Here is a 6,000-nt window from a genome sequence, read left to right as displayed (position 1 = left end):
GGTGACGAGGGTGAACCTCCTACCAGCTAGGTAGTGACTCCAGTGCCGTACGGCTTCCACTATGGCTTGTGCTTCATTCTCGACCGAGGGGTGTCGAATTTCGGAAGCGTCGAGGGTCCTAGAGAAGAATGCTACTGGCCTGCCCGCCTGGTTGAGTGCGGCAGCCAGTGCGACGTCTGACGCATCGCTCTCTACCTGAAAGGGGATGGACTCATCCACCGTGTGTGATGCGGCTGAAGGCCGAGCGGGCCTCATCCGTCAGAGAAAACTGGTGGTTTGAATAAATGGGCGGGCTTTGTCCGCATAGATGGGGACCCAATGGGCATAGTATGAGAACAGCCCCAGGCATCGCTTTAGGGCCTTGAGACTGTGGGGAGGGGGGAGTTCTGTGGGGGGGGCATATGGTCGGGGTCGGGCCCTAGGACTCCGTTCTCCACGACGTAGCCGAGGATGGCTAGTCTGGTAGTACAGAAGACGCACTTTTCTTTGTTGTATGTGAGATTGAGGGATTGGGCGGCCTGGAGTAACCTCTGAAGGTTGGCATCATGGTCCTGCTGATCATGGCCGCAGATGGTCACATTGTCCAAGTACGGGTATGTAGCCCACAAACTGTACTGGTCCACCATTCGGTCCATCGTTCTCTGGAAGACCGAAACCCCGTTAGTGACGCCGAAGGGGGCCCTGAGGAAGTGGAAGAGTCGGCCGGCTGCTTCAAAGGCAGTGTAGTGGCGTTCTTCCGGGCGGATTGGGAGCTGGTGGTAGGCCGACTTCAGATCGACCATTGAGAACACACGGTACTGCGCAATCTGGTTGACCATCTCCGCTATGCGGGGGAGGGGGTACGCATCCAGTTGCGTGAATCGATTAATTGTCTGGCTGTAGTCCACAACCATCCAATTATTTTCCCCGGTCCGGATGACCACCACTTGAGCTCTTCAGGGGCTGTTGCTGGGCTTGATGATCCCTTAACTCAACAGTCGCTGGATCTCCGATTTGATAAACGTCATATCTAGCGAACTGTACTGCCTGCTCCTGGTGGCGATGGGAGTGAGGTTCGCAAAGAGTGAATGGGGGGGAGACCTTGAGGGTCGCGAGGCTGCACACCGTGAGAGGGGGGGGGGGGGTAAGGGTCCGCCAAACTGTAGGGTCAGGCTTCGGTGGTTATATTGAAAGTCCAATCCGATTAGCAGGGGGGTGCAGAGGTGGGGGAGGACGTAGAGCTTAAAACGAGCGTACTCTGCGCCCTGCATCACGAGATTGGCGATACAGTAACCCCCGGATCTGAACCGAATGGGAACCGGAGGCAAGGGAGATTGTTTGGGAGGCTGGGTAGGTGTGGAGGGAGCAGCGCCTTACCGCATTGGGGTGGACAAAGCTCTCCATGTTCCCAGAGTCGAAAAGACAGGGGGTCTCGTGCCCGTTCACCCGGACGACCATCATGGAGTTCTTCAACTGTTTGGCTGCGACTGGTCGAGAGTGACTGCGCCCAGCTGCGGGTAGCCTGTGTGGTCGGTGGAATCACAAGATGGCAGCCCCCATCAGTCGCACATGTTGGTCGGTGCCGGAGCCGGCAGCCAAGATGGCTGCCCCATGCGTCGCACGTGTCGGTCGGTGTTGTGGCCGGCGACCAAGATGACGGCCCCGACAGTTGCACGATGCTGATGACGCATCTGACGGGGGCGTTCCGGCCAAGCACGCAGCCATATTGCGGGGTCTGTGGGGCTGCGAGCCCATGCGTCGGGCCTTGTGTGTTTTTGATTTCTGAGCCTGAGGCCGGCCCAGACAGACTCTAGCGAAGTGCCCCTTTTTCCCACAATTGGCTGGGCAATGCTGCCTGGGGTGTTGGCCCTGGCCGCAGAAGTAGCACGGCGGTTCCCCGGGTTGGGCTGGCAGACGCGCGGCGCAGGCCTGTGACGTAGTTGGGTCCGACGGGGACCCCAACGAGGGTGTCCACAAGGGGTTCGCCAGGCCCGGGGGGAACGCACTGAGGTTCTGGTAGGCCACCTCCTAGAGAGGTCGCTAGCTTTACCGTGTCCCGCAGGTCGGACGTCCCCTTTTCCAGCAGGCGCTGCCTGATATAGTTCAAGCCACGTAGGTGGAGTGGATTCCTACATCGGTGCATGGAGTAGCGGACCAGAAGTGTTCACAAACGCAGAAACAGGCGAACAGAGAAGGCCTGGGTTGAAGCAGCAGCGGGAGACAGCATAGCGGAGGACCGGAGTCCTGGCTCGATGACCCAGCGTTCGATGGAGCAGCTGATGCAGTTCGTACAGGAGGGATTCGCCAGGCAGAAGCAGGAACGCTTGGACCCGATTAAGGAATCGATCGCTCGGCTGGAGCTCAGATTGGATGCCCAAGAACGGGCGATCCAGAAAGTGGAGAAGGCGCTGACTGAGCAGGAGGAACATCAAACTGCGGTGGGGCTGGAGGTGGGGATGCTGAGAGACCAACAGAAAAGGCTCCTGGAGAAGGTGGAGGACCTAGAGAACAGGTCCCGCCAGCAGAGCCTGAGAATCGTTGGACTCCCGGAGGGGTCAGAAGGGGCGGACGCTGGGGCATACATAGCGGGCATGTTCGAGAAGCTGCTGGGGGAGGGGACATTCTCCCAACCCTTGGAGGTGGATAGGGCTCACAGAGCGCTCACGAGGAAGCCACGAATGGGGGACCCCCCCGAGGGCAATGGTGGTGAGATTCCACAGGTACCTGGACAAGGAGTATATTTTACGGTGGGCCAGGCAGACACGGAGCTGTAAATGGGATTCAAGACTGTGTTCCGGACGTGATTGGGGAAGACCAGATGGAATTTGTTAAGGATAGGAAGTTGGCGGCCAAAGTAAGAAGTTGTTAAATGTGATCATGATGCCCCCAGAGGGTAGGGAGGTGGAGGTAGTGGTCGCAATGGACGCAGAGAAGGCATTTGATCGGGTGGAATGGGAATATCTGTGGGAGGTACTGAGGCGGTTTGGATTTGGGCTTCATCGACTGGGTTAGGCTGCTGCATCAGGCTCCTGTGGCCAGTGTACGAACGGATAGGACAACATTGGACTATTTTAGGCTGTAAAAAAAGGGGATGCTTGAGCGGAGCCGGGGTGGGGAAGAGGGCTGGCACTCCCGAACTTTAGAAATTATTACTGGGTGGCGAATAGTGCCATGATTAGGAAGTGGGTGGGGGGGGGGGGGGGGGGGTCGGTGTGGGAGCGTGTGGAGGTGGCATCATGCAAGGGCACTAGTTTGGGGGCGTTGGTAACGACGCCTCTGCCGTTCCCGCTGGCACGGTACTCCACCAGCCCCGTGGTGGTGGCAGCCCTGAGACTCTCGGGGCAATGGAGGAGATATGTGGGAGCGGAGGGAGCTTCAGTCTGGTCCCCAATCTGTAATAATCACCGGTTTGCCCCGGGAAGGATGGACGAGGGGTTTCAGAGATGGCAGAGAGCAGGGATTGAGAGGATAGGGGATATGTTTATAGAGGGAAGCTTTCCGAGTAGGAGGGCTCTGGAGGAGAAGTTTGGGTTGGCGAGGGGAAACAAATTCAGGTACCTGCAGGTACGGGACTTCCTACACAGGCAGGTCTCAACCTTCCCGCTCCTACCGTCAAAGGGGATTCAGGACAGGGTAGTTTCCAGAGAGGGGGTGGGAGAAGGGAGGGTTTCTGACATTTACAAGGAGTTTATGGGGTCAGAGGAGACGCAGACCGAGGAGTTGAAATGAAAGTGGGAGGAGGGGTTAGGAGGAGAGATAGAGGATGGTCTCTGGGTGGATGCATTGAGTAGAGTCAACGCATCCACAACATGTGCCAGGCTCAGCCTGATACAATTCAAGGTCGTTCACTGGGCTCCCATGACAGTGGCCCAGATGAGCAAGTTCTTTGGGGTAGAAGATAGGTGCGCAAGGTGTGCGGGAGGACCAGTGAACCATGTTCATATGTTCTGGGTATGCCCGAAGCTTAGGGGATTCTGGCAGGGGTTCGCGGATGTCATGTCCAAAGTGTTAAAATCAAGGGTGGCACCGAGCCCAGAGGTGGCGATTTTTGGGGTTTCAGAAGACCCGGGAATCCAGGAGGAGAAAGAGGCAGACGTTCTGGCCTTTGCCTCCCTGGTAGCCCGGAGACGGATATTATTAGCTTGGAGGGACTCAAAGCCCCCAAAGTCGGAGACTTGGCTATCGGACATGGCTAGCTTTCTCTGTTTGGAGAAAATCAAGTTCGCCTTGAGAGGGTCAATGTTAGGGTTCACCCGGAGGCGGGAACCGTTCGTCGGCATCTTTGGGGCAAATTAACCGTCAGCAGAAGGGGGGGGGGGTACGGGGTTAGCTTACTTTAAAGTAGGGGGTTAGTAAAGGTGGGACCTGTAATGGAGGAGGACAGCCTTTGAACTATGTTTATATTCTCATGTACATTGTTTATTCTGTTGTTGTTATAAAACCATAAATACCTCAATAAAATGTTCATTAAAAAAAAAGAAGTCTTACAACACCAGGTTAAAGTCCAACAGAATCACTTATTCGAATCATTATTGTTGTTCATTTATTGTAATTCCTCTTAACAAACGAGCAATGTGCCTGAAACCAATTTCCCTCTGGGTGACAGCTGAGCGATTGTGAGTGGATGAATGTGAATTATTCACGAGCAAGCTCCGCACATGCTGTTTGTGAAATGTTTGCTGCTGATTTCCCTGTTGGATGGTTTTGGGAACGTTTTCGGCCTTTCCAAATGATGTAAGACAAACAAAAATGGAAATCCATTGTTTTATTACCAACAGAAGGAATGCAGACATCACACAAGAGTGAATCCAATGTAGTCCATTCAACAAGTACATCTTACTGATACCCTGTGTCTTATGTTACCATCCAATTAGTTTTGGGACAGACAGTCATTTATTGATTGAAGTGTTTCTTAAAATTCTTTCATGATATATGGGTTGCCGCAGGCTGTGCCAGCATCTATCACCCACCCTTAATGGCCCATGACGGGGCAGTTAAGAGTCAACCACATTGCTGTGTCGGCCACACCAGGTAAGGAAGGCACATTTCCTTCGCTCAAGGACATTAGTGAACCAGATAGGTTTTCACAACAACCATACAATTCCTACAGTGTAGAAGGAGGCCATTTGGCCCATTGAGTCTGCACTGACCCTTTGAAAGAGCTCCTTACCTCGGCCCACACCCCTGTCCTATCCCCGTAGCGCCTACCTAACCTGCACGTCTTTGGACGCTAAGGGGCAATTTAGCATGGCCAATCCACCTAACCTACATATAGGTGCACATAGACAGCATGGTGGCACGGTGGCACAGTGGTTAGCACTGCTGCCTCACAGTACCAGGGACTTGGGTTCGATTCCGACCTTGAGTGACTGTGTGGACTTTGCACTTCCTCCCCGTGTGTGCGTGGGTTTCCTCCGGGTGCTCCGGGTTCCTCCCACAGTCCAAAGGTGTGCAGGTTAGAGGGGCTCACCATGCTAAATTGCCTCTTAGTGTCCAAAAGGTTAGGTGGAGTTACGGGGTGGGCATGTGCTCACCGAGGCTGAATGGCCTCGTTCTGCAACATGGGGATTATGATATCTATCTCTGGACTTGTGGGAGGAAACCGGAGCACCTGGAGGAAACCCACGCAGACACTGGGTCCCATGCTAAATTGCCCTTAGTGTCCAAAAAAAAGGATAGGTGGGTTTCTGGGTTGCAGGGATAGGGCGGAGGTGCGGGCTTAGGTAGGGTGCTCTTTCTAAGGGCCGGTGTAGGGGTTCAGCCTCGATGGGCTGAATGGCCTCCTTCTGCACTGTAAATTGTATGATTCTATGATCCACACAGACAGTGACCCGGGGCCAGAATTGAACCGGGTCCCTGGCGCTCTGAGGCAGCAGTGCTAACCACTGTGTCATCCTGGAATCCATCAGCAATGGTTTCATGGTCATCTTTAGACTTTTAATTCCAGATTTTTATTGGATTCAAATTTCGAAGCCAGGTCCCCAGAGCTCTCAGTACCACTGCGCCCCCACCTCCCCAAAT

The sequence above is a fragment of the Scyliorhinus canicula genome, chromosome 5 (assembly GCF_902713615.1).
Source record: "Scyliorhinus canicula chromosome 5, sScyCan1.1, whole genome shotgun sequence".
NCBI lineage: Eukaryota > Metazoa > Chordata > Chondrichthyes > Carcharhiniformes > Scyliorhinidae > Scyliorhinus > Scyliorhinus canicula.
This window is presented reverse-complemented; position numbering follows the sequence as displayed.